The sequence below is a fragment of the Triturus cristatus genome, chromosome 3_2 (genome assembly GCF_964204655.1).
Source record: "Triturus cristatus chromosome 3_2, aTriCri1.1, whole genome shotgun sequence".
In the NCBI taxonomy this organism is placed as follows: Eukaryota; Metazoa; Chordata; class Amphibia; order Caudata; family Salamandridae; genus Triturus; species Triturus cristatus.
Window position 1 is genome coordinate 555,895,741 of NC_140584.1, and position 23,860 is coordinate 555,919,600.

Below are 23,860 nucleotides of genomic sequence, written 5' to 3' on the forward strand. Positions count from 1 at the left end.
ATCAAGGCTGAGGTAAACCTCTCATCATGATCCGATCTAAGATCATCAATGATAGATAATATCATGTTTCAGTGTTGTGTCTGGGACACAACTGATCTTGTTGTTTTTGGAGATAATGTCTTGCATCTCCTACCACATGTGCCTCCGATAGTTTAGCGCAGTATGGCAACAAAGAAAAAGGATGATGGTTCTTCAGTAATTCTGGGTTGTCTCCATGTTTGCTCAAACAGACTCTGCGACCAAGCACTAATCCATAAACCCAAATCCCACTGTCAGTGCTGTATTCAAGAAGATGTTGCATGTCATCTAAGTAAGAACTTAGCAGCTCGAATTTCAAACTTAAGCCAAGATTTACTAAGGCTTTGCACTGATACGAAGCGGCACATACTGTTTACTGTGCAATTCTCAAGGTATTTGTGCTGAAATGTGCCCCTTTCTTACTGCAGATAGCAATTTGAGCCGCTTGGCACACTTTGCATCAGGGGGGTGTTACTGAGGTGCATCAGCACAAAAACCCACAGGTGTTGAAGCAAAGCCTGACCTACTGAGATAGACTGCCTGGGCTCTGCTTCAAACAATAGGCAGAAACAGGGGGAAATGTGTTCATTTCTCCCCAAAACGGGCACATTGTTTATTGACTGAGGTGCACAAAACACATAAAGTGTCACACTTGCTGGATGAGTTTGTCTATGCAAATGAATTTGTACTGTAAGGGTATGCTTTCTGACATATCCTCTGCTTAACAGCTCACTCTCACCTCTGCACCATGGTGCAGGAGTGTGTATGAAAGCCAAAGCAGGGAATGACAGTCGCATCAGGCTAGTGTGGGTAGATTAGGCTCTGTGTTTTTTTACTTTTGTGCAGTGCAGGAAATGTGGCTGCTGTGCTGCATGAAAAATGTGTAAACCTGGGCTAAAATGTTAAAATTAATTGTTGATTATTTCTTGTGTTTAACAAAATTAATTTTTATATTCAAGGTAACGGAAATGAAAGGGTTCAAAGTAGAAAACCCGAAAAAGAATCCAAGGATAAAAGAGTAGAGATTATAAATAGTGCCCATTAGAGACCTTAAAGGTCGCAGATTCACCACAGGCTCCTGCTGACTGGCACTTCCTCATTCCAACCTGGATACCTGCACTAAGCTTGAGAGTACATCACTCCTCCCTTTGTTGATCTTAATTGACTTATCATGCAAGGTCGTGTCCTATTCAAATTCTGTTGTACCATATACAAAATCATATTAAATAATAAAAATAGAACATATCAGTGATAAACTCTCTAAGGGGAACTGCTCAGCCCACAGCCAAGGCTGTAAAAAGCTGGCGATGCCAAGCTGCAGGTATGAAAGAAAGAATTTGGGGAGTGAAAGTGGGGTACAAAGATCGTCCGGAACGTACAGGAGTCCAGCATGAAGTAGGACTGAGGCTGTCTGAAACTTCGGGAAAGTGTCTTTTAAAAATCAATACTGTTTTGGCTACGCACCTGGTACAATGCGCCTTTAAAGGAGAGGAGTGGACATGTTGCAATGTCTAAAATGACAACAGTCCTGCTGAAGCTGCTTCTTGATTTTGTCTCCCTTGCTCACCATTTCATTGCAAATGCTTCTTCGTTCCAGTTTTTTCTTCAAATATGCTTCTCCCTAGTGCCTTTGAATCGTATGACTGTCCTACAATCTTTGAATTGCATCTGTCCACTGTTAAAACTAAATAAATAAATAGTTCCACTGATATCATATACTCTCCACTTGTCTTAAGACATGCTCGCAACCTCTCCTGCTGAATATTAGCTCATATGTAATTTCAACTCGTCATTTATTAATTGTGATGCAATACAGCCAGGTGGTGTCATTTGAGCAGGGGGCGTTCAGCCACAAAGAGCTTAAGGTCCACTGATATAATTTGTGTCACTGGAAATCTGCAAAATCATGAAACTATCATGTAGTTTTGCAAGTCCTGTAATTTATTCATGGCGAAGTGTGCAATTAGTGAATGCTTTCCTTAATATCAAGACTTCTACTTTATTCCGATGTTAGAGCATATTCACAAAAACTTTCAGGTGGGCAGGAGGTAGTACTTCAGGAGTTCTCTTTTACATACTCCTAGATGCCTTTGTACCTAAGCCTTGGGACTTCAAATTCCCTATTAGAACAAGCATTTACTATGCAATAGATCTCGCATTCACTCGAGTTTGAGCTATTGGCATTGTCAATGACAATGCCTTTTATTTATGTTTTGGGTTCTAAAACATAAATAAAAGGCATTGTCATTTGAAATAGTAACAGCTTAAACGTTCGCAAATGCGAGACCTATTGCATTGCAATAAAGGGCCTTCTCAACCGATTGTTAGATTGTAAATATCAGAGGAAGAGACCGGCCTGAGACGTCTTCAAAGTAGTGATAAATAGTGCAGTGAACAAGATGTGTAAGTGTTGTAAATTACACAGACACAAAGTGTCAAATGGGACTTACATATGATAAGAGCTATAAACACTAACAAAGCACTCCAACACTTTTCACTCTGTGATTACACTGTCGTGGCTCAGACGGAAGAGCGGAAGGGGGTGGCTATTTCCTGCCCTCTTCGTGATTTGAGTGTGCAGTGTGGCATTGCATAATTTCATTGCTATCTTTGGCCTAATAAAAAAACACTCCAGCTGTAGTAGGGCCCTTGCTTCATCTCCTGGTACAGGGCAGGCCGTGCTTTATGGCAGGCATGGATGGAGGCATGGATGGAGAGAGCGATGGCCTCGGCTGCATCTCCGGTCTCGTACAGTGCCCCTGTAATTACTAGTGAGTGAGAGGCGCTGATGTGGTGGTATTGGTATTGGTCGTGGTGGTATTGGTATTGGAGGTGGTGGTGGCATTGGTATTGGTGGTGCTGGTATTGGTGGTACTGGTGGTGGTAGTGGCATTGGTGGTGGTGATATTGGTGATGGTGGAGTTATTGGTGGTAGCGGTATTGGTGGTGGTGGTGGGGTATTGGTGGTGGTATTGCTGGTGGTTTTAGGGGTGGTGGTATTGGTGGTGGTATTGGTATTGGTGGTGATTTTGGTGTTGGTGTTGGTGGTGTTATTGGTGATGGTATTAGTGGTGGTGGTATTCGTGGTGGTGGTCATGTTGGTGGTGATGGTATTAGTGGTATTGGTGGTGGTGGTATTGGTGATGGTGGTGGTATTGGATTGGGGGTGGTATTGGCTTGGCGGTGGTAGTATTGGTGGTGGTGGTATTGGTGGTGGTGGTGGTTTTGTGGGTGGTGGTATTGGTGGTGGTGGTATATTGGTGGTGGTATCGATGTGGTGGTGGTATCAATGTGGTGGTGGTATTGGTGGTGGTGGTATTGGTAGTAATGATATTGGTGGTGGTGGTAGTGGTGGTGGTATTAGTGGTGGTGGTATTGGTGGTGGTATTGGTGGTGGTATATGTATTGGTGGTGGTTGTGGTATTGGTGGTGATAGTATTGGTGGTGGTATTGGCGGTGGTGGATTGGTGGTAGTGGTATTGGTGGTGGTGGTATTGGTGGGGGTGGGTGAAAGTGATTGAAAGCAGACGCCCATGTTACGAGACGGCTGTGCTGCTTAAAAAAACACAAGCGGTTTCAGCTGAAGCAGCGCATGTCTGGCCTACAGTAAGAGAAACTCAATAAAGTAAATAGTGCTTTCAGACTAAATAACCGGTCCCGTGTAACAACTGAAGTAAAAGGGCTAGTCGCCATGGGAGGGTACAAATGAAGACAAGGCCTTTTAAGGAGGGACTAAGAAGCCTATTAATGAATCCGAAGGCAGCATTTTTGAAAGACAATGACACAAGCCAATACAAAATATGGGAGGAGAGTGAGCGATATATACAGTCAATAAATACTTTTCTGCTTCAAATAAAATCCTGCTGAGTGCGACTGTTTCCTGTGTTGCCTGCAGCGCGAGATATCGACATATATATATATATATATATATATACTGATGCATACATGGGCCCCCTTTGCCTAAAGTTTTTCCTACCCCCACAGGTCCCCTTCAAATGGGGGTGCCACTGCACAACTGAAGGGTTCCTGGGACTCCAAGGCACATTATGGTGTACCATGCCACCCACCTGAGAAGGGGTTTGGGTAGGCGCACACCAGATTGATTTCCTGCCTGGAGCGGGCAGGAAGCTGCCAGCTTTCTGCTTGCCAGGACGTAGGTTTTGGAAGGCAGGGATACGGCTACCACAAGATTTTTTAAAAAGGTGATAAGTGCCTAGGGAGGGACCGCGGGTCCCTAAATAAAAATAAAAGTTTGTACTGCAGCATGGGAGATGGTTTTCCACGCTGCCCTTACAAAAAGAATACATATATATATATTCACTTAAAAAACCATAGGTTTCACACATGTTATAGTTAGGTGGATATTTCACTCGTAAAAAACCAATGAAATTCCCCTGTTATAGTTAGTTCAGATAACTATAAACATTTTTTTTTTGTTTTTCACCGTGCGCGCACGGTGTGCGCACCCCCGCGATTTAAAAAAAAAAAATTCTGCCTTCGGGGTCCTTCAGGGACCCCCTGACAAAGGCTAGGGGGTCAGGAACTCTCTACCCTGCCCCCTTTTCACGTTCGCCACCTTCCTTTTTCACTCTCGCACTGAAAACAAACAAAATGGCGGCCGACACTTCCTGATTTCGACCGATTCGAACGTTGACTAACATGTAACCACCAATCAGAATTACGCTCGCGCACGTTAGGGTGCTCGCACGGTGCGCGCACCCTGCGCGCGTATAGATATTGATATGCTTTTAAATGCTATTTTCTCAGGAAATACTGAACAGATTTACACCAGTCCTGCAAAAGGCACTTCCTTGACCTTATGGCTACCTCTCTGCCAAATTTCAAGTAATTCTGTTCAGCCGTTCGGGCTGTAGCTGTGTCTAAAGGTCCTATGGGAAAATGCATGGGGAAAACGCGTTTTGGGACCCCCCTTTTTTCTCGGCCCCTACTTGACGAATCACCCCGAGACTTTCAGGGTAGGAGCTGAACGGAGCGCCCCATTAGTTTTGAAAATTTCGCGAGGATTCGTCAACCGGCGCAAAAGTTATTCAAAATAGAATTTTCAGATTTCCTATGGAAACACGATCCTAACTATAACTATCTACTGGCGACCGCCAGTAGATAATAAATATATATTCTTTTTTTGTGAAGGCAGTGTGGAAAGCCATCTCCCATGCTTTAGTACAAACTTTTTATATATATATATACATATATATATATATATCAAAGCTCCATCCGTAAGGATATGAAGCACGCAGATATTTATTAAACAGTTCTCCAAATGCATTTCGGCGTGATGCCTTCTTCAGTGTTTGAACTGCTCAAACATGGTACTTGGTGTCCTATCTCGGTCACGCAATATGCAACCACTAAATCCTAGAGCCACGGGTAATACCTTAACCCTTCCCCTTGTCCTGAGGAGGCCAAGAAGAATTTAAAGGCTGAAACGCGTCCGCGTCGACAATTGAGTGAGGAGTCTTTATAAAAACAAAAAGTGTGATTTAAACCATTTTGTGGCACAATAGAGCAAAGGGAAAAGAGGCTTCTTCCCCTATGTGCTCAAAAGACTACCTCTAAGTGTATCACTCAGAATCAATGAGTGAACACTATTTATATAAATATTAGTTGGGTATTGGCAACGTAAAGTTGATGTCACAATTGTTGTTGTGTTGTTTATACATGTATTTTCCTCCGCACCTATCTTTGTTTGCATGTGATAGTGTTCTATACCCAGGTTTAAGAGGGTAATTTGGGTAAACCCCTTGTGTATTGGTATATCAAAAAACAAATGATGCAGCACAAGGATGGAAACCTGGCCACCAATAAATAACCTCAAATGATACATCAACGCAGGATGAGAGCCAATACCTACAGAGTAAGGCTGAGACCCATAAACATGAGTCAGCTTATCAAACACAGTTTGGATATGGGCATTATACAAAACATATTTTTATCATTATGGGCACCCAGGACACCACCAGCATAGGGATCCACTCTTCTGTGCTTTGATTTGTTTAAAAATAAAAACAACAATAAGTGCCAGGCCCTTTTCGGGTGGCCTTGCAGCTTATGCACCACCTATTGCTTCTGCCAGTTCTTCCAATGACAGTACCAACATTACTAATAACCATCTAATTTCTACAAGTGTGACAATTCTGACTACTCCAGCCCACCCACAGCTATAAGAATGGCATTGGTGGCAGATGTTCTTTTTTTAATAGATATTGAATTATTAAACACTGTGCGTCTGCTCATCTCTAAATTTGATAGCACCCCCAAGTGGTAGACTGTCATTAGAGCCAGTGTTAAAAATAAAGTGTTGGTGCTGAGCACCTGAAACTACCAGCTCAAATTAAGCACTGCCACTCTTCTGGAAAATGCTAGCAGTGTTAGAATTCTTAGCAACAGGCACCACAAGCAGATGGTAGGAATGGTGGATGCCATTACTCAATCAGCCTTTAGCAAAAACGTATTCCTGGGCACACTTTTTAGCAACTCTCTGGCTCATGAGCTAAGTTTGCAGTATGGAAGAACCCTTATAACATAAATTACAAATAAAAATCCAGTTCAGAATCAAAATGCAGTATTGCACTTTTGCCGAGAAGTGAAATAAATCACTTTCATTGTACCTAAACTGTTCAAATCATCCAAATTCAGAATATGTTAAACTTTTAAAACGCCTCAACACTGTTTAGTAATGCAGCAGTATACGTAAGCATGGTTCCACTTTAGTTTTCAAATGCACATCTACATTACTGCTAAATATATGGGGTCTAATTAATGAAACAATTTATACATTTATACCAATGACATACTCCTAGTTACCGATGTAGATGTAAATGTATGACTTTTAGGAATTCACAAATCTGCTTTCAAGATGTGCTTCCAAAAATGTCATTTGACTTTGTTGTTTCCCCAAAAAGCAGCTATCAAACAGTAGAACTCTGGAACGTCAGCCCGATTTAGAAAAAAACATTTATTTATTTCAAAATCCTTTTCTGAAGGAATAAACCCTTAACCTACTCTCAGGCCAGGTGGTATTGTCCATGAAAGGTACAGCAGACAGTCAATCTTTCAGAGAAGTTGGCTCAGCATAGGGTGAATGTGGGCTCTTCAGAGAGCAAGCGTAATAACACTAGGGGTCTCACTTTTAGGTATCTTGCCATATGTAACAGCAGAAATAGAACATCTCCTTTTCTCAGCCCTTGTGGGTCACCCTAGAACACTTGTCAGGGCTCATTTCTATAATAGAAAATGCTTATTTTTTTATATTTTGTGTTTTTTCTTATTTTTAACAAAAACTAAAGTGGTATTATGCATCTACATAATCACTCCACTCCACTATATACTTCTGTTTGGTGATTTCTTTTCATGATGGGATCTTCATTCAACAAATAGTCCCTGCCATATGATAACATCTATGAACCTCTTGCATTTCAAATGAAGCACTCCTTCAGAAGCTTAACATTATGCCTAAAAGCATGTCAGTGAGAGGGAAAGACTTCATTAATGAAGTCCATTAGAGCATTTCCATAGTCCAGGCGACTGATAATAAGGGCCTGGATAATTGATTTTCGAGATCTGAGTAGAATCCATCGAAACACTTTCTGTAGGTCGTGCATAATGCCAAAACATGTACCTGAAATGTGGTTTACATGTTCCTTCATTGACAGTTTCTCATCTACTATAATTCCTAGATTTCTTACTGTTGCCTTTGGAATGGGAATAGGACCTAAACTAATGGGCCACCAGTCATCTGACCAGAACTCATGACCTTTCCCAAATTGTACAACCTCTGTTTTAATTGCATTGAGTTGTAGACAATTCTGATGCATTCATTTGGCAATATGATTCATGCAGTCTAGGAATCTTATTTTCGTCTATTCCAGCTTGAGTTCCATTGTGATGACCAACTGCATTTCATCTGCATAAGACATGACATCAAAGCTATATGATTTTATAACTTGTGCAAGTGGTGCCACATGTTGATTGAAAAGAGTAGGGCTCAACGCCGATCCCTGAGGCACTCCCCTGTCCAAGGATATGATTCTTGAGACATACGACTGTAGCTACACCAAATGTGTCCATCCATTCAGAAAGATCTTTAGCCAGCCAAGGGCTTTCCCTCCGGCACCTATCTCTTCTAGTCTTTTAGTTAAGACTACATAGGAGATGGTGTTGAACGCGGATGACAGATCCTATAGGACAAGCTTTGCAGAGTGTCAATCGTAAAGAGAAAGTCTTATGTTGTCTAGTACTTCCACTAAGGCTGTGTCAGTATTATGCATGCACGGTAACCTGACTGGGAAGGGTCGAGCATTTGTCGACTTTCTAAGTATGGCATCAATTGTGTGTTCAACAATGTTTCCATCACCTTCCCGAAAAAAGGAAGTATGGAGATCTATTTAAAATGTCCTAATTCTCTTGGATCTGCCATTGGTTTGTTAAGAATATATTTGACCCTCGCCGATTTCCATTTTACTGGATATACTTCCAGATTTAATGACAGACTGAGCAGGTTTGTGAGGCTGTGCAGTAATACAGGGGCCAGGGTGGACATAATATAGGTAAGAGCGAGGTCTTACGATGATCCATACCTAACCCTATTTAGCACTAACATCCTCTTCTGTTACCATCGTAAACTCCTTCAATAATACTTTACGGGTAGTTTACATCCTCCTACACTCCCTATTCATTTATTCTTCCTTCTCCTTAACAAAGGTGTTGTAGATTTTTGTTATTTTGTCCTCAAAGAAATTTGCCAACTCTTCTACCAAGTCCTTGGAGGCTGGAATAGATGCCTCACAGGATTTGGGATTGATAAATTCCTTTAGAAATCTAAACAGTTGTCTATTGACAATATGCACTTTCCTGGCACAATTAATGTTTTCAAGGTATTGTCTGTGGCCCCTTTTGTAGGATAATCTATCCTCATTTTTTTCCGATGACCTCCATTTGCATTCTAATTTCGTACACATCGTCTTTTCTATCCTCAGGGTATCCGTAAACCATGGGGCCAGCTTAGTCATATGCTTAGTTTTTTCTTTGTCCATCGAGACAGGAGCTATCTTGACCAAGGCTTGAGAGATGGCACTTTCAGAGGCTTCGAGGGCCTCATCCAGACTATTGTGACCTGCTAAAGAGGGAGGGCAAAAATGCGAGGTGAAAGTGGCTAGAGGATTTGTTTGTTTCTCCATGGCCTGCTTGGTTTTGGGGCTGGGACCAGCCCCTCAACTTGAAATCCTGACTGAAAGTGGAATTTGATAGCGTAATGGTCAGACCACAACAGTGGGGAAGTGGGATTGACCCTGATGTTTGATTCATTGGTGAACAGTAGGTCTAGGGTGTGCCCTGCAATTTATGTAGGTCCAATCCCCTTTGGATATAGACCTAGTGACTTTAGGTCTGTGATTGGACTGGTAGTGTCGGGGTCAGATGTTAATTCTGTGTGATAGCTAGTCTCTGACCATTAAGAAGTTATCTGCCATGAAGATATGTGGGGCTATAAATTCAGTCAAATTTTTACTAAAGTTTTGCTCTGGTTCCGAGGGTCTGTACACCCATGATCTGACATGTCCCCAAACAATGGCCGAAGCCAAACTCCCTCCATCTGAATCTGGGGAAGAATCGTTGACTAAATTACCTGACAGGTGGCTGTAGCTAGATCTCAAATGTTTCTATGCTTTAACCCCTTCCCCGCTCATGACGGAACCACTCCGTCATGAGCCACGGGTGCCGTGTGCTCAGGACGGAGTGGTTCCGTCATGCCGCGGCCGTTGCCAGCCGCTCCTCCCACGCGGCGCTAATTCCCCGCCTGTGCGGGCGATTAGCGCCGTGGGCGGAGTCATGACGGAACCACTCCGTCATGAGCACAGCTCAACCGTGACTCATGACGGAGTGGCTCCGTCATGAGCACAGCCCCACCGCGCGGCCCCCAAACCCCCCCCAGCGCTGCGGCGGAATTCCTGCCGCAGCCAAGGGGTTAAAACTCAATTCTCATCACTTTTTGTTTATTTTGACCATTCTTGGGATTTTATTAATTTATTTTGTCAATAGTGATATCTATTTCTATAGTCACTCTTTCCAATTTTTTTAATTTCCTTTAATTGGACATCGCTTTTTAATCTCTTCTGCCGTATTAGTTATACTGTTTTTTGTTGTTTTTTTTGCTTCCCAAATGGTTCAAGCCATGAGGTTGTTCATGTTATCAAATAACTTAGTTGTACTTGAGCCATGTTAGTTAGCGCAAATCTTTGTCTGGGTGCAATAGGACATTTTATATAGCATATTAGGCATTTTGTTTCTTCCCACTACAAGAAAGGTCTATCAAAAAGTGTCTTCAAATATGCGTTATTTCAAATTATACACCTCTCTCCAATCCAAGTAATAAGAAGGAAGAGGTTTTTGTTGTTAAATTCCAGCTGACTCATTTTATTTTCATTATTACAAACTCTGTTTCATTAAAGGCACACAGAACGGATTGCCTAGGCAAGTACTCCAATGCTTTTGCTTCCAATTTGTTCCCTGGATTGCTAAGTAAACACCATTTCACTTCCAAGGGAGCGTTTTTTATTCATAACTTTTTTTTAAAAGATCGCTGAGCATGACAGATCCATATTGGCTCGTAGGAGTTAAGAATTAACCTTAGATAATTATGAAAGTCACACATGATTCTTGAAAAATGTATGCTGATGGAAAACCTCTTATGCTATTAATACACATTTCTGGGGTCGTCATCATGTGATATTTGGCAGCAAAGTTATGCTTCTTCAGAACTAAGGCACTTAACGAGGGTCAATGACAAATATCTTTGTTAATAACGTATGTAATGTTCCTTAATGCGATTAGAACATACTCCCAGAGAGCACCAGGGTTTTGTAAAACTACTTCACTGTCATACTATTTAATATGAACAAAACCAGGTGCATGTCCTGATGTACCTGTTAAGAATGTTGTTTGATTGGCATTATATTATTATACGATAAGTACCTTAAGACAAATTAAGCAAGACTGTGCTGTGGGTAGACCATGGCTGTGAAGCTAAAGCAGAACCTAAATGTGATTGATGGTCCTTTGGGTCAGCAACAGATGAAAACTATATTATTTATGGATCTTTCACTTAAAAAAAATAATTATGATTATTATTATTGGAAGATGTGTTATGGGGTGATTTAAATCTCTAAGGTTGTTCGTGATATATTTAAATTTCCCATTTCCATGTCATCAGAGAAGCATTACTTGCCACTTACTATTTGTTTATCTTATAAGTTCCATTCAAGGGATTACAAAATGTGTGCCAGACTTCATTTTGTCTATTGACAAATTAATTAACATTTGCAAAAACAACAATTGATGGACAGAATGCAGAACAATGTCATACATTCACCCCAGTACAGAGATCTGGGCCTAAATCCATCGTTTTTTTGCTCACCATGCCATTCCAGTTTGAACCCAGCCATATGCAAATCAGTCTTGACCCTGTGCCCCATGGGAACAGTCCAGCCCGAACTGCCAAGCCAGGTCCTCCCTGGACTGGAAACAAGCATCCTAGGACCGGTTTCGGGCTTTCAGCCCTCGTCAGCCAGGATAGCTTGATTCCAGTGGCATGGAGAGCAAGGGACTCACGTCTGAGCATACCCTTCCCACTCGGGGTGACAAATGCAAAAACAACAATTGATGGACAGAATGCAGAACAATGTCATACATTCACCCCAGTACAGAGATCTGGGCCTAAATCCATCGTTTTTTTGCTCACCATGCCATTCCAGTTTGAACCCAGCCATATGCAAATCAGTCTTGACCCTGTGCCCCATGGGAACAGTCCAGCCCGAACTGCCAAGCCAGGTCCTCCCTGGACTGGAAACAAGCATCCTAGGACCGGTTTCGGGCTTTCAGCCCTCGTCAGCCAGGATAGCTTGATTCCAGTGGCATGGAGAGCAAGGGACTCACGTCTGAGCATACCCTTCCCACTCGGGGTGACAAATGCAAAAACAACAATTGATGGACAGAATGCAGAACAATGTCATACATTCACCCCAGTACAGAGATCTGGGCCTAAATCCATCGTTTTTTTGCTCACCATGCCATTCCAGTTTGAACCCAGCCATATGCAAATCAGTCTTGACCCTGTGCCCCATGGGAACAGTCCAGCCCGAACTGCCAAGCCAGGTCCTCCCTGGACTGGAAACAAGCATCCTAGGACTGGTTTCGGGCTTTCAGCCCTCGTCAGCCAGGATAGCTTGATTCCAGTGGCATGGAGAGCAAGGGACTCACGTCTGAGCATACCCTTCCCACTCGGGGTGACAAATGCAAAAACAACAATTGATGGACAGAATGCAGAACAATGTCATACATTCACCCCAGTACAGAGATCTGGGCCTAAATCCATCGTTTTTTTGCTCACCATGCCATTCCAGTTTGAACCCAGCCATATGCAAATCAGTCTTGACCCTGTGCCCCATGGGAACAGTCCAGCCCGAACTGCCAAGCCAGGTCCTCCCTGGACTGGAAACAAGCATCCTAGGACCGGTTTCGGGCTTTCAGCCCTCGTCAGCCAGGATAGCTTGATTCCAGTGGCATGGAGAGCAAGGGACTCACGTCTGAGCATACCCTTCCCACTCGGGGTGACAAATGCAAAAACAACAATTGATGGACAGAATGCAGAACAATGTCATACATTCACCCCAGTACAGAGATCTGGGCCTAAATCCATCGTTTTTTTGCTCACCATGCCATTCCAGTTTGAACCCAGCCATATGCAAATCAGTCTTGACCCTGTGCCCCATGGGAACAGTCCAGCCCGAACTGCCAAGCCAGGTCCTCCCTGGACTGGAAACAAGCATCCTAGGACCGGTTTCGGGCTTTCAGCCCTCGTCAGCCAGGATAGCTTGATTCCAGTGGCATGGAGAGCAAGGGACTCACGTCTGAGCATACCCTTCCCACTCGGGGTGACAAATGCAAAAACAACAATTGATGGACAGAATGCAGAACAATGTCATACATTCACCCCAGTACAGAGATCTGGGCCTAAATCCATCGTTTTTTTGCTCACCATGCCATTCCAGTTTGAACCCAGCCATATGCAAATCAGTCTTGACCCTGTGCCCCATGGGAACAGTCCAGCCCGAACTGCCAAGCCAGGTCCTCCCTGGACTGGAAATAAGCATCCTAGGACCGGTTTCGGGCTTTCAGCCCTCGTCAGCCAGGATAGCTTGATTCCAGTGGCATGGAGAGCAAGGGACTCACGTCTGAGCATACCCTTCCCACTCGGGGTGACAAATGCAAAAACAACAATTGATGGACAGAATGCAGAACAATGTCATACATTCACCCCAGTACAGAGATCTGGGCCTAAATCCATCGTTTTTTTGCTCACCATGCCATTCCAGTTTGAACCCAGCCATATGCAAATCAGTCTTGACCCTGTGCCCCATGGGAACAGTCCAGCCCGAACTGCCAAGCCAGGTCCTCCCTGGACTGGAAACAAGCATCCTAGGACCGGTTTCGGGCTTTCAGCCCTCGTCAGCCAGGATAACTTGATTCCAGTGGCATGGAGAGCAAGGGACTCACGTCTGAGCATACCCTTCCCACTCGGGGTGACAAATGCAAAAACAACAATTGATGGACAGAATGCAGAACAATGTCATACATTCACCCCAGTACAGAGATCTGGGCCTAAATCCATCGTTTTTTTGCTCACCATGCCATTCCAGTTTGAACCCAGCCATATGCAAATCAGTCTTGACCCTGTGCCCCATGGGAACAGTCCAGCCCGAACGGCCAAGCCAGGTCCTCCCTGGACTGGAAACAAGCATCCTAGGACCGGTTTCGGGCTTTCAGCCCTCGTCAGCCAGGATAGCTTGATTCCAGTGGCATGGAGAGCAAGGGACTCACGTCTGAGCATACCCTTCCCACTCGGGGTGACAAATGCAAAAACAACAATTGATGGACAGAATGCAGAACAATGTCATACATTCACCCCAGTACAGAGATCTGGGCCTAAATCCATCGTTTTTTTGCTCACCATGCCATTCCAGTTTGAACCCAGCCATATGCAAATCAGTCTTGACCCTGTGCCCCATGGGAACAGTCCAGCCCGAACTGCCAAGCCAGGTCCTCCCTGGACTGGAAACAAGCATCCTAGGACCGGTTTCGGGCTTTCAGCCCTCGTCAGCCAGGATAGCTTGATTCCAGTGGCATGGAGAGCAAGGGACTCACGTCTGAGCATACCCTTCCCACTCGGGGTGACAAATGCAAAAACAACAATTGATGGACAGAATGCAGAACAATGTCATACATTCACCCCAGTACAGAGATCTGGGCCTAAATCCATCGTTTTTTTGCTCACCATGCCATTCCAGTTTGAACCCAGCCATATGCAAATCAGTCTTGACCCTGTGCCCCATGGGAACAGTCCAGCCCGAACTGCCAAGCCAGGTCCTCCCTGGACTGGAAACAAGCATCCTAGGACCGGTTTCGGGCTTTCAGCCCTCGTCAGCCAGGATAGCTTGATTCCAGTGGCATGGAGAGCAAGGGACTCACGTCTGAGCATACCCTTCCCACTCGGGGTGACAAATGCAAAAACAACAATTGATGGACAGAATGCAGAACAATGTCATACATTCACCCCAGTACAGAGATCTGGGCCTAAATCCATCGTTTTTTTGCTCACCATGCCATTCCAGTTTGAACCCAGCCATATGCAAATCAGTCTTGACCCTGTGCCCCATGGGAACAGTCCAGCCCGAACTGCCAAGCCAGGTCCTCCCTGGACTGGAAACAAGCATCCTAGGACCGGTTTCGGGCTTTCAGCCCTCGTCAGCCAGGATAGCTTGATTCCAGTGGCATGGAGAGCAAGGGACTCACGTCTGAGCATACCCTTCCCACTCGGGGTGACAAATGCAAAAACAACAATTGATGGACAGAATGCAGAACAATGTCATACATTCACCCCAGTACAGAGATCTGGGCCTAAATCCATCGTTTTTTTGCTCACCATGCCATTCCAGTTTGAACCCAGCCATATGCAAATCAGTCTTGACCCTGTGCCCCATGGGAACAGTCCAGCCCGAACTGCCAAGCCAGGTCCTCCCTGGACTGGAAACAAGCATCCTAGGACCGGTTTCGGGCTTTCAGCCCTCGTCAGCCAGGATAGCTTGATTCCAGTGGCATGGAGAGCAAGGGACTCACGTCTGAGCATACCCTTCCCACTCGGGGTGACAAATGCAAAAACAACAATTGATGGACAGAATGCAGAACAATGTCATACATTCACCCCAGTACAGAGATCTGGGCCTAAATCCATCGTTTTTTTGCTCACCATGCCATTCCAGTTTGAACCCAGCCATATGCAAATCAGTCTTGACCCTGTGCCCCATGGGAACAGTCCAGCCCGAACTGCCAAGCCAGGTCCTCCCTGGACTGGAAACAAGCATCCTAGGACCGGTTTCGGGCTTTCAGCCCTCGTCAGCCAGGATAGCTTGATTCCAGTGGCATGGAGAGCAAGGGACTCACGTCTGAGCATACCCTTCCCACTCGGGGTGACAAATGCAAAAACAACAATTGATGGACAGAATGCAGAACAATGTCATACATTCACCCCAGTACAGAGATCTGGGCCTAAATCCATCGTTTTTTTGCTCACCATGCCATTAATTAACATTGGCACTTACTGACTCAACGTTTTGTGGTTTGCAGTTTGAATAATCAGTTTTAACTGTAGTTTAAGACTGAGACTGATTTAGAATTTGGTGGATGCCAGACATCTGCCAAAAAAGCACTGCATTACTTGCCTGCTCTGCTAAAACTCTATACGGTCTTTCTGCACTCTAAAGAGGGTGGATGGGACTTGCTCTGTGTTTTGGCGGCTGTTCCACATCCGCCAAACTCAGTTTAAGGCACTACATATATAACTGCTGGGTATCACTGTGATTCCACAAAGTGGTGGCGACATAATTCCTCTTGCTCTCTTTAGTAAAAGCTCCTGTTTTTGACCTGTTATTTTATTTCAACCTAATTATTTTCTTCCCCTTCCTTCTCGTCCAACATTTTCAGCCTTCGACTTTTAGTCAAAGCACAAAGACAAAGAATTTACCTGATGCACTTAATTAATGAAGTCCGATTTCTCAAAGGATTTCACTCAAAACATACAACTGTAACTGTTTTAGAAGCATCTTTATATTTTTCAATATGAAAGAAGCATCTGTTATATATTTTTAAAAGCTCTGTGCATGTCTAAGTCATATAGCCTTAATTATATCACTTAGTCAACTTTCTGTGTTTCTATTTATGTATCTGATTAAATTTGATAGAAGTGGGGTAGAGCTATCTTTAATAAACGTTTGTGGATTCAGACGCATCTGGGGTGCCATGTGGCATTTAATTCCCAGCCCCCTACCGTTTACCTGTGCACCAGGCTAGTAATATTTTTATCGTGGTTAAATATTTTAAGTTTTGCTACTCAGTGCACACCCCGTCCGCCATCCATTAATGGAAGCCTTGCACTCAATTGTAGTTAATTGTGGTGCTATTACAATACAACGAATGTTAAAGCTGTGTCTCCATCAATATAGGTTAAAATGTTATCTATAACCATTGCTTATGGGTTGTTAGGCTTGATATTGTATCAAATCTTGGATGAAATGAGTTCCATACTAATAAGCTTCATGGAATTGAAATAGAGGTGTCTAGGTTTCAATTTTTCTGGGTGCACATTGTGTATGGTTACTGGATGTAGTAGCTCTGATTGCATGCAAGTCACAATATTTGATATTTGATGCTTGGGAAGGTTTGAAAAAATAATCAGCAATATAAAAACACTAGGATTTTCAGTATTTCTAATCCAGTGATTACTGAGCCACTTACTTCGATCTCAAAATATTTCTTTACGTAATGGAGATCGCTCTACAAGAGCAAAGAATGATCCACTTTAACCTGTTAAGTCATCATCAGTCTTTGTGTTAAATGGTATTGCACATTTGTTTAGCTTTTAAGTCCCTTAATATAATCCACAAAAGAGGATGTTATAGTAGAGGTAGGGAAAGAATAATGCTCAGAGCGTGGTTTGATAAAAGTGTTGAAGCTAGAAGATTTCTTGCAGCTTCACAGAGCTCATTTGCATAGCAAGAGGTATAATTTCAGAAGGAATGTACACTAAGAAGAATTCTAATGTTATATATTGAATGCACTCAGTTGATGAGTGGTAAGACAGTCCTTTCAAAGAAAATACATTATTACTTTGAATGGGCCACAATCTTTGCACAATGCAAGGTCTAGAAGAAAAGAGCTTGTCATTTAACCCAGCATCGAAACATATGTGAGGTATGCTTGCTTTTTTCAAAGTAATTCATAATATTAATACTATTGCTTCCAATATATACCGGTAAGGGTAAGGCATTTAAAAGAAATGATCATATGTAAGAAATTGAAAAAATATATCATGACATGGAGTGACCTTTCTAAGGCTAATTTTAGTGAATTTGTTGTGTGTGTTTTAAGAGTTGGTGTGCTAATATTTGTAAACAGAATGTTTGGTTCTTTCTTTAGGAATGTTATTCTTTTCAATTTAAAAGATCTTAATGGTGTCAATGGTGTGATATGCTTGTCCTTGGAAGAAATACAGAATCCCTTAATTCCCTTAATTCAAACTAGAGAGCCAGGTATAACTTAGTTGTACTTGAGCCATGTTAGTTAGCGCAAATCTTTGTCTGGGTGCAATAGGACATTTTATATAGCACATTAGGCATTTTGTTTCTTCCCACTACAAGAAAGGTCTATCAAAAAGTGTCTTCAAATATGCGTTATTTCAAATTATACACCTCTCTCCAATCCAAGTAATAAGAAGGAAGAGGTTTTTGTTGTTAAATACCAGCTGGCTCATTTTATTTTCATTATTACAAACTCTGTTTCATTAAAGGCACACAGAACGGATTGCCTAGGCAAGTACTCCAATGCTTTTGCTTCCAAATTGTTCCCTGGATTACTAAGTAAACACAATTTCACTTCCAAGGGAGCGTTTTTTATTTATAACTTTTTTTTTTTAAAATCTCTGAGCATGACAGATCCATATTGGCTCGTAGGAGTTAAGAATTAACCTTAGATAATTATGAAAAATACATTATTACTTAGAGGTATGCTTGCTTTTTTCAAAGTAATTCATAATATTAATACTATTGCTTCCAATATATACCCGTAAGGATAAGGCATTTAGAAGAAATGATCATATGTAAGAAATTGAAATAACATGACATGGAGTGACCTGGAGTGACCTTTCTAAGGCTAATTTTAGTGAATTTGTTGTGTGTGTTTTAAGAGTTGGTTTGCTAATATTTGTAAACAGAATGTTTGGATCTTTCTTTAGGAAGTATTCTTTTTTAATTGAAAAGATCTTAATGGTGTCAATGGTGTGATATGCTTGTCCTTGGAAGGAATACAGAATCCATTGATTGACAAGACTGTTCGAAGGATATTTTCTAAAAAAAAATTCAGCACTGCATCTGCCCTTATTTGCTGCTGTTTCGTATGTTTATTCTCTTCCTAGGATTCCGTTTTTTCTACTTTTTCATTCTTGCTTTCTGGGTAATCTTGTGTCACCATAAATTATGAATACGAGCTCCTTGATAGACTTTTTTCTGCATAACTAAAGGTAGCATTTTAATGCATTGGTTGGCATTTTTACTTTTTGGTTCTATTGAATTATATGTTTTAATAATACTATTTTACATTGATTACTTATTTGATGTAATCCTTTAATGCTAAAATGTAATGCTATGGTACAGTGAATATTATAGAAATATAGATTCCAGAAACATGAAAGGCTAGGTAATCTAGTTTAAAGTCAAAACATTTGTACCACATTCTTCAATATTCATTGTTCTTCTTTAAGAATCCTATTTCTCACCAACTGATAAAAGTAAGACATTGGATAGGTGAGGTTTTTCCCCATCTGCATGTCTCAGAGGGGGCCTAATTATTTCCGTATGTAACCTAATTGATGGGATCTTCAAGAATCAGTTTGCAATCTATACATAGCCACTTTCTAAAAAGCTTTCAGTACTGTTTCAGGGCTATACCTAGATTTAGTGTAAATTCAGGCATACACTGACTTAGTCTCCTGTGATGATAGCGTTTTCATGGGACCAATTTAGTCCAACCTGCAATAGACACACAGCAACAACAAGGATTCGCTACAGCCAGCTCCCTACAGGAGATCAACCCCTCCTGTGCTCAGTGTCTCTGTCTTTGGCACACTCTAACTCTGTAATTTATTTCTCTCTCTCTGCCTCACAACCCTCGTCTTTTTTTTTAACCCTTTGTAAAAATCACAAATCACATTTTATCAGACTGGCAGACAAATCCCTACATAAAAGGATGGATGATAATTTGATTTGCAAATTTCACTAATCTCTAAATAACATGTTATTGGGCCATGTTTATTTTCACTGCATGTGTGTGTGTGTGTATCAATATTGTGATGTTCCCCAGAATTCTTCCCAATCTGTTTTGCTGGTTGAATTGGTATACTCCTGATTGGTATATATACATTGTCCGTAAACTACTATATGGTACAAAGTATACTCCAGGTGCGGAAGTTAAATGCTACTCGTGGATTGCAGCACCGTTTTTGCAATCCACTACAATGGTAGTACGAGTGTCAACATGGTTTCAGGTGTACCATTGTAGCCTGACAGCAGCAGTACACAAATTGCAGTTCACCCTGTTAAAGTAAACTCTTTTGGCAGGTCAAAACCTTCCTTTTAAATATTAATAAGTCACCCCTATGTTGGCCTTGTTGCCCACAAGGCGGGGTGAATGGTATTTAAATGTAGAAATGTAATGTTAACATGTTGTTACAGTGACTAGCACCCAAACTGCATTTTCACTGCAGGAATGCGGGCTGGCTCATAGAGAAACCCTGGGAAGGCATACTAAATATTAATTCTGCTATCTCAGGGTAGGGACCAGCTAAAAATATGTCACATTTTTAATACGCTTTAAGGAAAAGTAACTTTTAGAAGGTTTCCTTAGAGATATAATCAGAGATGTCATCAATGATGTAATTGGTCATGTCATGAGTGATGTAATATATGAGGTCATAAGCAATGAATGGCGGGGGCGCAAATTATTGTTAGAACTATAATTGACTCATTTCAGTGTTATTTGGCTTTTAAACCTTTTTCTTTCCACACCTGACTAGAACATTACTATAAGCCATGTTTTTTCAGTTCTTTTTTTTTATGTAATGGAGGATTATATTACCATACCTGACTATTTACATTAGTTTTTTCTTCACAGAATTTCTATATATTTTTTTAACATACTCAGACAACACCTCCACTGCACAATGCAATCCCCTGCTGGTGGCGAACCCATTGCAGCCTGCCCTCTGTGGTCAGCTTTCTGCCCCGGCTCCCCTCCTGCTTGACCTCCATTTTCCATGTGTGTGCCGCTGCCCTCTGTGGTCAGCTTGCCACCCCTGGCCCCCTCTCTACTGCCCTCTGTACTTCATGTGTGTGCCCTGTCCACTCTTGCTATGCCTTCTTATTCCATTTAGCTGTTCATGCCAGCCTGCCCTATGTGGTCAACTTGCTACTCCTGCCCCCCACCCAGCTCTCCATACACTTGTCCTTCCCTCCTGAACTCAATGGTCTATTGTGCTGACCCAGCCCATGCCAGCCTTCTCCTTGTGGTCAGATTGTTGTCCCTGCCCCATTCTGGCTACCTTCTGTTCACCATCTGTATTTCTGCCCCCCACCCAGCTCTCCATACACTTGCCCTTCCCTCCTGAACTCAATGGTCTATTGTGCTGACCCAGCCCATGCCAGCCTTCTCCTTGTGGTCAGATTGTTGTCCCTGCCCCCTTCTGGCTACCTTCTGTTCACTATCTGCATTTCCTGCCCCATCTTGCCAGCCCTGCTTACTGCTGCTGCCCATGCCAGCATGCCCTACATGGTCAGCTTTCTGCCCCTGGTCCTGCCAACCTCCTCTCTGCCCTAAGTTCTCTGGGTGCTTGCCTCGGCCCACTCCCCCGCCCTCCATGGTTCATTGTGCTGCTCCTGCCCATGCAGACCTTTCCTTTGTGGTCAACTTGCTACCCATGTCCCTCCTCCTCCCTCCCCTTTGCTGTTTGAGTCCCTTTTCTTGTCCCCTCCTGCCCTGTGTAGTCTGATGTGCTGCCACTGCCCCTTCCACGTGCCCTCTGTGGTTTGTTTTTTGTATCTGCCACCTTCCCCTGCCGGCTGTTGTCCGAATCCATGCCTCAGCCCAGCCCTGCTTGGTCCGTTGTGCTTCCACTGCCCCTCATGGTTAACTTGCTGCCCCTGCCCTCCTACGTCCTCCTTTGTCAGTGTACATGCCCCTGCCCCCTCCTTCCTGCCCTGCATGGTCCATTAAGCTTCCACTGCCCCCCACCTGCCGTGCATAGTCTGTTGTGCTACCACTGCCCTTCCTGCCTCCCTTACATGGTCAGCCCTTCTCCCACCACCTTCCATATATCGTGTTCACCATGCCACCCCAGTTTAGACCTGGCCATATGCAAATCAGTCTTGACCCTGTGCCTCATGGAAACAGTCCAGTCCAAGCTGCCAAGCCAGGTCCTCCCTGGACCGGAAACAAGCATCCTAGGACTGGTTTTGGGGTTTCACCCCTCTTCAGCCAGGATAGCTTGATTCCAGTGGCACAGTGAGCCCAGGACCCACGTCTGGGCATACCTGACGCACTTAGGGCGAGAAAGCAAAAGACACACAATTGATGGATGGAATGCAGAACAAATCAAAACATTCACCCGCAGTCAAGAGATCTGGGTTAAATCCATCATTCTTTTGCTCACCATGCCACCCCAGTTTAGACCTGGCCATATGCAAATCAGTCTTGACCCTGTGCCTCATGGGAACAGTCCAGCCCAAACTGCCAAGCCAGGTCCTCCCTGGACCGGAAACAAGCATCCTAGGACCGGTTTCTCGGTTTCACCCCTCTTCAGCTAGAATACCTCAATCATGCCCTCCGATGTCCGTGCAACGGCTCCCTCCAGCTCTTCATTTTCCGTTATGTTGCCGCTGCTCCTCCAACCAGCGTTGTGTGGTCTGGTGTGCTGACATTGCCACTTCCGCCAGCCCTGTGAGGTCGGCTTGCTGCCCCTGTATCCTCACCCCTCACCCCTGCCCTCCATTGTCTCATTCATTGCCCCTACCCCTCCATCCTGCCCCTGTAGTCCGTTATGTTGCCACTACCCCTTTCTCCTGCCTTACATGGTCTGCTTTACCGCCACTCCCCCTTCCACTTACCCTGCATGGTCCTTTGTGTTGCCTCTGCCCCTCCCGTCTGGCCTGCACAGTCAGCTTGTAGCCCCTTCACTCCATTTTCTGAGTCTGTGCCCCCTACTCCCTACCTCCTGCAATGTTCTAAATGAAACTAATAACATTATGTTTTTAAGAGAAAAGTGTGACAGACATGAAGTCATCTTGATGGAATCGATACTGTAAAACCTAAAGAATTTCCTCAAGAAATGAACAAAATAAGAGGGTTCTTTTTCTGACAGAATTTATGGTTAGTGCTCCAGAAAGCTAAAATGAGGACACATTTTCTGAGTTCTTGTTTAGCAACAAAGGTCTTTTAAACAATTTTCTATTTTTATGTTTTTTTATCCAATTGATAACTTGATTATTTGTTGCACAAGTTTCTGGAGTGTTTTGTGCACTTCTATCATTGGGAAACATTTGGGTGATATTTGAGCTGTATTTGGGCTCTCTTTCTCGGTCAGCCACCTTGGGAGACTTTTTGTTATCAAGCTCCCTCATTCTTCATTTACTGTCATATTCTCTATACAAAATGCTTTTCATATTTATAGCTTTGATTCCATCAAGATGATGATCAGGTGTGCCACACTTTTGTCATAAATGGAGAATGTTAGCACTCTAGTTGCTCATTATATCACTGCTGTAAATGTGCAGCTGAGTTAACGTATGCTGCTGCTGGTATTGAAAGTACATTTCAGTCTGCTTGTCAATGTTGTACTCATGACCCTACTTAGAAAATGTATCCTCATTTTGATTTTTACAGCACTAACCTTTATTTTTCATGACACAAGAATGCCCCTGATTTTGCTAATTTGTAAAGGAAATGTTTAAATGTTTTGGACTTTGTGTGTTTACTGCCAGTTTCTGCTTTTGAGGTAAGGCTGCTGCGATTCATCTAAGGTAAGGGGCACTGGGATGGTTACAAGTGAACCTGTGTGCACACGCATGTGTGCAAGCTGCGCATGAGAGACAACCGTTGTACGCAGCCTGGTAGCTGCATGCAGATAGCATGCCTGGAAGAAGGTTATATATAACCTACCAAAATACCCCTTTTGACAGTCCTAAGCCTTCCTTTAAATATTAATAAGTCACTGCTAAGTAGGTCTTATTATCCACAAGGGCATGATATTTAAAAGTAGGACATGTAGAAATTAATGTTGGGTATGTCCTTACAGTGAAGTATCCCAAAAGCTATTTTCACTGAATCAAGGCTGTCCACTTCTGTAGGGAAGCATTGGGCTCCATTGCTACATGTAAATAAATGCTGCATTTGGATAAGCCGCAGTTAGAGAAACAATTCAAGCACTCATTTTATAGGTATCCAGTTTAATGGGGAATTCTGTGCACCTATTAAGCAACGGGTATTTTTAAAAAGTTCCCATTTTTCTGCCAAACACTTGTAAGTATTCAACTGTCACCTGGATGACAGCCATGCGGTGATAATAAGAAGCCCATAGAAAGAGAAAATGGCATGAAGCTCTGCAACAAAAACAAAGCAGCATTCATGGAAGCACCCCATAATGTCCTGCTAGGGCCTATATGCAAAGGAT

At 43.1% G+C, this 23,860-nt stretch overlaps 1 protein-coding gene across 3 annotated transcripts in view; it reads left to right on the forward strand.

The window, feature by feature from the left end:
* The window catches only part of MPPED2 (metallophosphoesterase domain containing 2), a 590,399-nt gene that overhangs the window by 522,108 nt on the left and 44,431 nt on the right, over positions 1-23,860 (forward strand). The gene's annotated exons all lie outside the window — the stretch shown is intronic.